The following is a 13,123-nucleotide window of genomic DNA, read 5'->3' as shown; positions in this document are numbered from 1 at the left end:
CTCCCAAAACTGAACCGTGAAGACGTACAAAATTTGAACAGACCAATAACAATAAAGGAGATTGAAGCTGTTATCAGAAGACTCCCAACAAAGAAAAGCTCAGGACCAGATGGATTCACAGCAGAATTTTACCAAACATTCAAAGAGGAATTGACACCGATTCTTTACAAACTATTCCAAAAGATTGAAACGGACGCAAATCTCCCAAACTCATTCTATGAAGCAAACATCATCCTGATACCAAAACCAGGTAAAGATATAACCAAAAAAGAAAACTACAGGCCGATATCCTTGATGAATATAGATGCAAAAATCCTCACTAAAATACTAGCAAACAGAATACAGCAACACATACGAAAAATTATTCATCACGATCAAGTGGGATTCATCCCAGGGATGCAAGGTTGGTTCAACATACGCAAATCAATAAATGTGATACACCATATTAATAAACTCAAACACAAGGACCATATGATCATCTCTATAGATGCTGAAAAAGCATTTGATAAAGTTCAGCACTCATTCATGACAAAGACCCTCTATAAGTTAGGTATAGAGGGAAAGTATCTCAACATAATTAAAGCCATATATGCCAAACCCACTGCCAGTATCATCCTGAATGGGCAAAAGCTGAAAGCTTTTCCTTTAAGAACAGGAACTAGACAAGGATGCCCACTCTCACCACTCCTATTCAACATAGTGTTGGAAGTACTAGCCAGAGCAATCAGAGAAGAGAAGGAAATAAAGGGCATCCAGATTGGAAAAGATGAAGTCAAACTGTCCCTGTTTGCAGATGACATGATCCTATATATCGAACAGCCTAAAACCTCTGCAAAAAAACTGTTGGAATTGATAAATGATTTCAGCACAGTAGCAGGATACAAAATCAACACACAAAAATCAGTAGCATTTCTTTTCTCCAATAGTGAACATGCAGAAGGAGAAATCAAGAAAGCCTGCCCATTTACTATAGCCACCAAAAAAATAAAATACTTAGGAATTGAGTTAACCAAGGAGGTGAAAAATCTCTATAATGAGAACTACAAACCACTGCTGAGAGAAATTAGAGAGGATACAAGAAGATGGAAAGATATTCCATGCTCTTGGATTGGAAGAATCAACATAGTGAAAATGTCCATACTACCCAAAGTGATATACAAATTCAATGCAATCCCCATCAAAATTCCAAAGACATTTTTCTCAGAAATGGAAAAAACTATTCAGACATTTATATGGAACAATAAAAGACCACGAATAGCCAAAGCAATGCTCAGCAAAAAAAATAAAGCTGGAGGCATAACACTACCTGACTTTAAGCTATACTACAAAGCTATAATAACCAAAACAGTATGGTACTGGCATAAAAACAGACACACTGACCAATGGAATAGAATAGAGAATCCAGAAATCAACCCACACACTTACTGCCATCTGATCTTCGACAAAGGCACCAAGCCTATTCACTGGGGAAGGGACTGCCTCTTCAGCAAGTGGTGCTGGGATAACTGGATATCGATATGCAGGAGAATGAAACTAGATCCATACCTCTCACCGTATACTAAAATCAACTCAAAATGGATTAAGGATTTAAATATACACCCTGAGACAATAAAACTTCTTAAAGAAAACATAGGAGAAACACTTCAGGAAATAGGACTGGGCACAGACTTCATGAATACGACCCCAAAAGCACGGGCAACCAAAGGAAAAATAAACAAATGGGATTATATCAAACTAAAAAGCTTCTGCACAGCAAAAGAAACAATTAAAAGAGTTAAAAGACAACCAACAGAGTGGGAGAAAATATTTGCAAAATATACATCTGACAAAGGATTAATATCCAGAATATATAAGGAACTCAAACAACTTTACAAGAAGAAAACAAGCAACCCAATTAAAAAATGGGCAAAAGAGCTAAGTAGGCATTTCTCTAAGGAAGATATCCAAATGGCCAACAGACATATGAAAAAATGCTCAACATCACTCAGCATCCGGGAAATGCAAATCAAAACCACATTGAGATACCATCTCACCCCAGTTAGGATGGCTAAAATCCAAAAGACTATGAATGATAAATGCTGGCGAGGCTGCGGAGAAAAAGGAACTCTCATACATTGTTGGTGGGACTGCAAAATGGTGCAGCCTCTATGGAAAATGGTATGGAGGTTCCTTAAACAATTGCAAATAGATCTACCATTCGACCCAGCCATCCCACTGTTGGGAATATACCCAGAGGAATGGAAATCATCAAGTTGAAGGTATACCTGTTCCCCAATGTTCATCGCAGCACTCTTTACAATAGCCAAGAGTTGGAACCAGCCCAAATGCCCATCATCAGATGAGTGGATACGGAAAATGTGGTACATCTACACAATGGAATACTACTCAGCTATAAAAACGAATGAAATACTGCCATTTGCAACAACATGGATGGACCTTGAGAGAATTATATTAAGTGAAACAAGTCAGGCACAGAAAGAGAAATACCACATGTTCTCACTTATTGGAGGGAGCTAAAAATTAATATATAAATTCACACACACACATACACACACACACACACACAAACCGGGGGGGGGGGAAGAAGATATAACAACCACAATTATTTGAAGTTGATACAACAAGCAAACAGAAAGGACATGGTTGGGGGGCAGGGGGGGAGGGAGAAGGGAGGGAGGTTTTGGTGATGGGGAGCAAGAATCAGCTACAATGTATATCGACAAAATAAAATAAAAAATAAAAATAAAAAAAAAATAATACTTCACCTTAAACAACTAGAAAAACAAGAACAATCCAAACCCAAAGTTAGCAGATGGAAAGAAATCATTAAGATCAGAGCAGAATTTAATGAAATTGAAACCCAAAAAACAATACAAAAGATCAATGAATCAAAAAGTTGGTTTTTTGAAAAGATAAGTAAAATTGACAAACCATTAGCAAGGCTAACTAAAAAGAGAAGTAAGAAGACCAAAAAAACCCAAAAATTAGAAATGAAAAAGTGATATTACAACTGATACCTCTGAAATACAAGGAATCACTCGAGACTAGTATAAACAAATATATGCCAACAAATTTGAAAATCTGGAGGAAATGGATAAATTCCTGGACACACACAAACTACCAAAACTGAGCCAAGAAGATGTAGAAAATCTGAACAGACCAATAAAAATAAAACAGATTGAAGCTGTTACCAGAAGGCTCCCAACAAAGAAAAGCCCAGGACCAAATGGGTTCACAGCAGAATTCTACCAAACCTTCAAAGAGGAATTGATACCAATTCTTTACAAACTATTCCAAAACATTAAAACAGAGGCAATTCTCTCAAACTTATTCTAAGAAGCAAACATCACCCTGATACCAAAACTAGACAAAGATACAACAAAAAAAGAAAACTACAGGCCAATATCCTTGATGAATATAGATGCAAAAATCTTCAATGAAATACTAGCTAACAGAATAGAGCAACACATATGCAAAATTTTACATCATGATCAAGTGGGATTCATCCCAGGGATGTAAGGTTGGTTCAACATATGAAAATCAATAAATATGATAAACCACATCAATAAAATCAAACACAAAGACTATGTTATCATCTCTATAGATGCTGAAAAAGCATTTGAAGAAATTCAACATTCATTCATGATAAAGATTCTCTATAAGTTAGGTATAGAAGGAAAGTATCTCAACATAATTAAAGTCATATAGGATAAGCCCACTGCCAATATCATCCTGAATGGGGAAAAGCTGAAAGCTTTTCCATCAAGAATAGGAACTAGACAAGGATGCCCACTCTCACCACTCCTCTTCAACATAGTGTTGGAAGTCCTAGCCAGAGCAATCAGAGAAGAGAAGGAAATAAAGGGCATCCAGATTAGAAAAGATGAAGTCAAACTGTCCCTGTTTGCAGATGACATGATCCTATATATCGAACAGCCTAAAGCCTCTACAAAAATACTCTTGGAGTTGATAAGTGATTTCAGCAAATTTGCAGCATACAAAATCAACGCACAAAAATCAGTAATATTTCTATACTCCAGCAGTGAATATGCAGAAAGAAATCAAGAAATCTAGTCCATTTACAATAGCCACCAAAATAATAAAATACTTGAGAATAAAGTTAACCAAGGATGTGAAAAATCTCTACAATGAGAACTACAAACCACTGTTGAGAGAAATTAAAGAGGACAATAGAAGATGGAAAGGTATCTCATGTTCTTGAATTGGAAGAATCAACATTGTGAAAATGTCCATACTACCCAAAAACTTCCAATGACATTTCTCTCAGAAATGGGAAAAAACTCTCCTAACATTTATATGGAATAATAAAAGGCCACACAAAGCCAAAGCAATTCTGAGCAAAATAAATAAAGCTGGAAGCATAACACTTACTACCTGACTTTAAACTATACTACAAAGCTATAAAAACCAAAACAGCATGGTACTGGCATAGAAACAGACACACGGATCAATGGAATAGAATAAAGAATCCAGAAATCAACCCATATACCTACAGCCATCTGATCTTTGACAAAGGCACCAAGTCTGTACTCTAGGGAAGAGACTGCTTCTTCAGCAAATTGTACTGGGATAACTAGATATTCATATGCAGGAGAATGAAACTAGACCCATACCTCTCACCATATACCAAAATCAACTCAAAATGGACTAAAGAAATATACACCCTGAAGCAATAACACTTCTTAAAGTAAACATAGAGGAAAAACTCCAGGAAGTAGGACTGGGCACAGACTTCATGAATATGACCCCAAAAGGAAGGGCAACCAAAGGAAAAATAAACAAATGTGATTATATCAAACTGAAAAGTTTCTGCACAGCAAAAGAAACAATCAGCAGAGTTAAAAGATAACCAACGGAGTGGGAGAAGATATTTGCAAAATATACATCTGACAAAGGATTTATTTCCAGAATATACAAGGAACTGAAACAACTTTCCAGCAAAAAAAAAAAAAAAAAACAAGTGACCCAATTAAGAAAATGGGCAAAAGAGCTAAATAGGCATTTCTCAAAGGAAAATATACAAATGGCCAACAGACACATGAAAAATGCTCAACGTCACTCAGCATTCGGGAAATGCAAATCAAAACCACACTGAGAAATCATCTCGCTCCAGTTAGGGTGGCTAACATCCAAAAAACTGTGAATGATAAATGCTGACAAGGTTGTGGAGAAAAAGGAACTCTCATACATTGTTGGTGGGTCTGCAAAATGGTATAGCCTTTATGGAAAATGGTATGGAGGTTCCTTAAACAATTACAGATAGATCTACCCTATGACCCAGGCATTCCACTGCTGGGAATATACCCAGAGGAATGGAAATCATCATGTCAAAGGGATACCTGTACTCCAGTGTTTATTGCAGCACTATGTACAATAGACAAGAGTTGGAAGCAGCCCAAATATCCATCATCAGATGAGTGGACAAGTTAACTGTGGTATATCTACACAATGAAATACTGCTCTGCTATAAAAAAGAATGAAATATTCCCATTTGCAACAACATGGATGGACTTAGAGAAAATTATGTTAAGCGAAACAAGTCAGGCACAGAAAGAGAAAAACAACATGTTCTCACTTATTTGTGGGAGCCAAGAATGAATAAATAAATAAAGAAACAAATGAGAAGGTGCCATGAAGAAAACAACCACAATTCCTTGGAGTTGTTAAGACAAGTGAATAGATATGAGGTTGATCAGAGGGAGCAGGGAGAGGGTGGGAGGAGGGAGGATTTAGTAAAGGGACACAAAAATCAATCGCATTATATATTGATAAAATAAAATTAAATTAAAAAAGAAAAAGAAGCTTGCAACTGGCATCCAAAAGGTTTTCTCTCAAGACACTTGTCTCATTCTGATGCCACCTGGGGTAGGAGTTTAAAGAGATAAACTCAAATCTGTGTGGTAAAGACATAAGTCCTCCAAAAAAATAGTCAAAATTAAATGGGATAATAATAGTAATAAGTACTTGATTAGTCCAGAAGATGGCAAGAGAGTAGGAGCAAAGGGCAAACAGACAGGGAAAGTAAAAAATAAATATCAAGATATAAATGTAATTCCAAATTTATTTGTAATTGTATTAAATGTAAATGTAATATACACGTAAACTACGTATTCCAATTCAATGACAAAAACCATCAACCTAAATTTAAAAAGAAAAAAAAAGTATCCAATGACATGCTGTTTATGAACCACACTAAAAATCAAATTCAAAATAGCAATGAGAATTTTGAATGTTCTCACCACAAAGAAATAATAAATATTTCGGGTGCTGGGTATGCCAATTGTCCTAATTTGATTATTATACATTGTATACATGTGTTAAAACATCATACTGCACCCATAAATATGTACAATTATTATGTGTCAATTAAAAATAAATTAAAATTTTTGAAAAAAGGATGTAGGAAGTTGAGAATAAAAAGAAAGGAAAAGTTGTACAACATGTACCCAAAAAGAAAGCTGATGTGGCCATAGCAGTTTCAAATAGAGACAGAGCTGATGTGAGGGCAAAAGTATCCTAAGAAACTGAAAAAAAAAAAAGACATTTTATAATGATAAAAGATTCAGTTCAACAGGAAGACATAACAATTCTAAATTTGTAAACACCTAGTAACATAGCTTCAAAATATATAAAGATAAAGGCAGCAGACAGGTGCCAGAGTGGAAAAGAGGCAATAACATTATAACAATAATTGCAGAAATAGACAGATCTAGCTCCACAGCCCATGTTCCTCCTACAATGTCAATACTGTGCCCACTTCTCACCTTCTGCCTCTTGGTGGCTGTTATTATTGGCAATGTTGGAGGCAGCTGTAGTCACGGGGGCCATTGCATAGTTCAATTTATGATGCTGTGAAATGTGCAATTGGAGAGGCGGAAGTGGCCCCAAGCAAAAGAACATGCACACTATGTCCTTCAGGTTTTATCTCTTTTACTTGGATCAATAGTACTTGGCATAGAACTCTTTGTAGTTGAGGTGATAACCAATAACAGCCCATGTTTACTTTGCAGAAGGATAAAGTCTTGTGTGAGCCTAACTTTGGCACAGTTTGATTAGCATGTGCACAAATATCACACCTTCCATCCTCTGGCAAGGAGCTGATTAACAATCTTGAATATAAAGGGCCGAAAAACCATAACTGTTTATGGTTTTGTGCAGATCATTTTTGTTCCTTCTGAACTTTGCTCCTTTAAAACTTTCTTAATTGAGCTTAGAGATTTGCTATCTCCCCTCAGTTTGAGGATAATTTGAGACACAGACAATGTTAAGGAAAAATTATGAGGAAGGCAGTTTCACATTGACCATAGAGGGAAGAAAGCAGTTTCTCCTTTGGAAATATCCCTTTCACTCCTCTACCCCTCCTCAAATGATTATCTGCTCTTACCTCCATCAAAACCATCCCTCAATTGCTTTAATTATTATTTCTATTAAGGTATTTGTGACTAAAGACAGTTTAGAATATATCTAAATACCTATGGGTATTTGACTGCTAATAAATGGAAAAGCCAAACTAAAGAATGAGGCTTGCAAGAAGCAGGATTTAATACAAAGCATGTTCTTGAAGCAAAGTCACACAACTGGGAGGTGTTGGAGTGATTTCAAATCACAACGCCAGGTCTTCGCACACCTGAAGGGAAGCTCGAGGCAGATCCCTGCCTCTTGTTTTCAGAGTGCTGACATTTTTCCAGTGTATTACCCTTGTATTAGTCCATTTCTGTTGCTCATAACAGAATACCTAAAACTGGGTAATTTTTAAAGAAATTATCATTATTATTATTATTATTTATTTTTTATTTTTATTTTTTTATTTTATTTTTTTATAGTTTTGGAAGCTGAGAAGTCTGAGGTCCAGGGGTTGCATCTGATAAGAGCCTTCATCTTGGTGGGAACTCTCTACGGGGTCCCATGGCAACGAGGATAGCACATGGTGAGAGAATGACAAGAGATCCTTTGTGTGCTCCTCATATAGCCCCCAGTTCACACACGTGGTAATTCATCACTCCATGAACGGACTAATCCATTCAAGAGGGCACAGTCCTCATGATCCAATCACCTCTCAAAGTCCCCACCTCTCAAATATCATAATCAGATGTCTCATACTCTTAACACTGTTACAGTGAGGATCAAGTTTCCAACGTTCACACTTTTAGGGGACACATTTGACCCATCGCAACTCTCATCCCTGGGTTTTTCATTCTGCCATTCATTTGTGCACACCTACTCTGTGTCAGGCACTGAGCTGGGGCTTGGGTGACTCATCGAACAAAAGCATTTTAGCCTCAAACTCACCATATAGAAGGAAAATGGACTTAACTAAAGAACCTGTCACAACACACAATATTCACAGAGGGTGACGAAAGCATTGAGGAAGGAAACCTCTCCCACCCTGGAGTGTCTGAGGAAGCCTTCAAGGTGAAGATTACACCGAAAAGAGAAATAAAGGAGGGTGATTTAGCTACAGGAAAGAAGGGCAGGGAGGAGAGTATATCAGGTCCTCAGGACCACATGGGAAAAAAATAGCAAAAGCAAAATATTAACATATTATTTTGAGAAAACTATGAGCCGTTTGAAGTAGCTGGAGAGAGAATGACAGAAGTGAAGCTGAGAGCATAGGCAGAAGTGCCAGCCATCATCCTCATGAGCAATATCATCTTCAAAGAAACTAATCCAATTGACAGCTTACTGTGTGCCAAGCCCCGTTCTAAAAATTTGCAAGTTGCAAGTCATTTATAATAGATCGTGTAGGGTGATATATTCTGTGCCTGTAAGAATAAAATAGGTCACACTCATTAGGATGACGTCTATCTAATAAATAGAAAGTGAGAAGCGTTGACAAAGCCATGGAGAAATCGGATCTTGTGCACTGCTGGTGGGAATGTAAAATGGTACAGCCACTCTGGAAAACAGTATGACAAGATGTGGTATATATATATATCCACACACACAATGAAATAGTATTCAGCCTTAAAAAGGAAGAAAATTCTGACATATGCTATAGCATTGAAGAACGTTGAGGACATTATGCCAGTCACAAAAAGACAAATACTGTATGATCCCATTTATGTTAGGTACTTAGAGAAGTCAAAATCATAGAGATAAAAAGTAGAGTGGTGGTTGTCAGGGTTGGAGGGGAGGGGGAAATGGGAATCATTGTTTAATGCATGTACAGTGTCCAGTTTTCAAGATGAAAGAGTTATGGAGATGGATGTTGGTGATGGTTGTACACATTATGAATGCATTTAATACCAGTGAAGCATAAACTTAAAATGGTCAAGGATAAATTTCACACGTGTATTTTACCACATTGAAAAATTGGAAAAAAAAAGAAAGAATAAAATAGGAATAAGAATTGAATTACATGGAAAGGTCAGCTTTTCATTTTATATGGATCACACTGGTGTCTACAGGAAGAATGGATTTAAAGAGGGAGATCCTGAAAACTGGGAAACAAGTCTAAAGGCACCTTCAGTAGTTGAGGCAAAAAGCGAGACATTCATAGGCAAGTGGGGATAGAGAGGAAGGGAGAGATCCAAGAAATATTTATAAAGTGAAATTTTGAATTTAATTACTGGATCTAGGCAGGTAAAGAAGAGAAGAGATAAGAACAACTGGATTGACATTCAAGCTAATAGCTTAGGAGTCCAGGTGAACAGTGGATTTGCTAATCTAAAAAGAAAATGCCAAGGTGTGACATGCCATGTTCTGGTTTAGATGAATTGAGTTTGAGTGACTATAAGATTTCCAGATGGAGATGTCCCACAGACTATGCAATCTTGAACTTGATGAGGAAGTGACCAACCTTCGACAGGTCACCACTGATGCCATAAGCCCAGTGGAATATTGTGAAACACCAACAATCAAAGTGAACAAAGGAATGGGAATCCAAAAAGGAGAAGGTCTAAGACACACATGGAGAACAGAATGACCCATAGTTTAAATGCAGAGAAAGGTCTAGTGGGATAAGGACTGAAAAATATCTATTAGATTTAGCAAAATAAAAAAATAAATAAATAAATGAAGGAAATTATTAAGCATTTAACAGAACAGTTTCAAGAAAAGATGGAGGAGGCAAATGTCAGATTTCAATCAGTAGAGAGTGGATCAATTAGAGGTGAAATAGTGGATGAGATGGAGGTAAGACATACTGGAAAGTGACTAAGGGCACAGTGTCAAGGGTTCATATTTTTATGATGGTCAAGTCTTGAAAAAGGCAAAACGTGAGGTGGAAGGAAGCAACTGGAAGAAATAGTTGGGAATCTAAGAAAGAGAGGGAATACTCTACAAAGCGGCTTTCCGGAGCTGAAAGTAGGAGAGTTATGGTACAAGGCACATATGAAAGAAGTAGCCAATAACATGGGAAGGGAAACCTCACATTCTAATAATGGAGAAAAGGAAGAAAGAATGGGAGCCGGTGAAGATGTATACACAGCTCTTCACGGAAGAGCAATGAAAATTCTCTTTTCTGATGGCCTCCGTGGTAAGTGATCTATAGAGAAGAGATTGATAAGGTGCTTGGAGAAGGTGATAAAGGTTTGAAGGAGCCACTGAGGAGAACCAGCAAAGGCGGCAAAGGACTGATGGGAAGCGAAGAGGCTCAGCAGGGTTCAGGTCGGTGCTCAGTTTTCCAGGTTTAGAGGCTGAGAACATGCGTTGTAACTTGGTTCCAAAACTGGTATTTTGCTGAGTGGGAAAGCAGAAAAATAGAATATTTTCTGCTTCCCTCCTTTTCATCCCCACTATCCCAAGGTATCCAGTGCCTTTATGTAGCTGAGTATGTTTACAAAATAAAAGATAGAAATGAACTCAGTCACATGGAGGTGCTGGGGATGGAGTGTGGCGTGATAAAGCCACTAACAATCTAGGACTCAAATGCTGACTCCACCACTGATTGTCCCTGGGGCAGTTACACACTCACTTTCAACATCTGTTTCATCATTTGCAATATAACTTTAAGCATTAAATAAGCTTATATGTACACATCTCTGTTTATAACAGGCATCAGAAAATTCTAGTTCCTCTTTCCTTTATCAACACCTTGCACAGGAATGTGCTTTGTAAAAGCACATTTGGACCTACAGGTACCTAAACATAAGAAATTAATTTTTCACAGAAGAATTTCTGTTATGGAAGAATAATTCACTTAAAGAAATAAAGACTTATCTCAGCCAACTTGATTAAACTGTGGAGAATTGCGGTGAGTCTTTCAAAAAGTAATACCAACCCCAGCTTTTCATTTTCTCAGTGTCAGTGAGTGTCTGCATGACTTGATGCAACCAAATAGTAGCACTATACCCACTCTCCATTTTCCGTGGAAGCACAGACTGAGTTAAGGCTGCCATTGGCCGATGTAATCACCCATCTAAACCTCTAGCTTAAAAGGGGGGCTTGCAATTTCTAGAGATTGTTTAACTCATATTTCTAATAAACCGAATCTTCAAATACTCATGGGTGGGTAAGCTACTCTAAAGCAAGACTTTTTTTTTTCCTATTCTAACATCATTTTATTATTTTTATTTGATTTTATTTTATTTTGTCAATATACAAGGTGGTTGATTATTGTGGCCAATTACCGAAACCTCCCTCCCTCCTCCCTATCCCCCCTCCCTCCCAACAACTGTTCACTTGTCGTATCAACTTTAAGGAATTGTAATTGTTGTGTCTTCTTCCCTCCCCCCCCCCCCCGTTGTTCATGTATTCATTTATTTATTTTTAGCTCCCACAAATAAGTGAGAACATGTGATATTTCTCTTTATGTGCCTGACTTGTTTCACTGAATATAATTCTCTCTAGGTCCATCAATGTTGTTGCAAATGGTAGTATTTCATTCTTTTTTATAGCAGACTAGGATTCCATTTTGTAGATATACCACATTTTCCATATCCTCTTATCTGATGATGGACATTTGGGCTGGTTCCAACTATTGGCTATTGTAAAGAGTGCTATGATGAACACTGGGGAACAGGTACACATTCGACTTGATGATTTCCATTCCTCTGGGTATATTCCCAGCAGTGGGATAGCTGGGTCATATGGTAGATCTATCTGCAATTGTTTGAGGAACCTCCATACCATTTTCCATAGAGGCTGCACCATTTTGCAGTCCCACCAACAATGTATGAGAGTTCCTTTTTCTCCGCAACCTTGCCAGCATTTATCGTTCAGAGTCTTTTGGATTTTAGCCATCCTAATTGGGGTTAGATGGTATCTCAGTGTGGTTTTGATTTGCATTTCCCGGATGCTGAGTGATGTTGAGCATTTTTTCATGTGTCTGTTGGCCACTCATATATCTTCTTTTGAGAAATGCCTATTTAGCTCTTTTGCCCATTTTTAATTGGCTTACTTTTTTGTTGTTGTAAAGTTGTATCAGTTCCTTGTATATTCTGGATATTAATCCTTTGAAGATGTATATTTTGCAAATATTTTCTCCCACTCTGTTGGTGGTCTTTTAATTCTATTAAGTGTTTCTTTTGTTGTGCAGAAGCTTTTTAGTTTGATATCATACCATTTGTTTATTTTTCCTTTGGTTGCCCATGCTTTTGGGGTTGTATTCATAAAGTCTGTGTCCAGTCCTACTTCCTGAAGTGTTTCTCCTATGTTTTCTTTAAGAATTTTTATTGTTTCAGCATGCATATTTAATTCTTTAATCCATTTTGAGCTGATTTTAGTATATGGTGAGAAGTATGGGTCTAGTTTCATTCTTCTGCATATGGATATCCAGTTATCCCAGCACCATTTGCTGAAGAGGTAGTCTCTTCTCCAGTGTATAGGCTTGGTGCCTTTGTCAAAGATCAGATGGCTGTAGGTGTGTGGGTTGATTTCTGGATTCTCTATTCTATTCCATTGATCAGTGTGTCAGTTTTTATGCCAGTACCATGATGTTTTGGTTATTATAGCTTTGTAATATAGTTTAAAGTCAGATAGTGTTATGCCTCCAGCTTTATTTATTAATTCTTTTTGCTCAGAATTGTAAAGCAAGATTTTAATGAGTAAGTCCTCCTGACTAATTACATAAAATAATAAAATTTAATTCTTTTGTTTTTACCTTCAGCATCCATCACTCTCTACTCTCAGCCACTGTTAGTACAAAGGAGTACATGACTAA

This window comes from Cynocephalus volans, chromosome 15 (genome assembly GCF_027409185.1).
Source record: "Cynocephalus volans isolate mCynVol1 chromosome 15, mCynVol1.pri, whole genome shotgun sequence".
Lineage (NCBI taxonomy): Eukaryota > Metazoa > Chordata > Mammalia > Dermoptera > Cynocephalidae > Cynocephalus > Cynocephalus volans.
Note: the sequence above shows the minus strand (reverse complement) of the source record.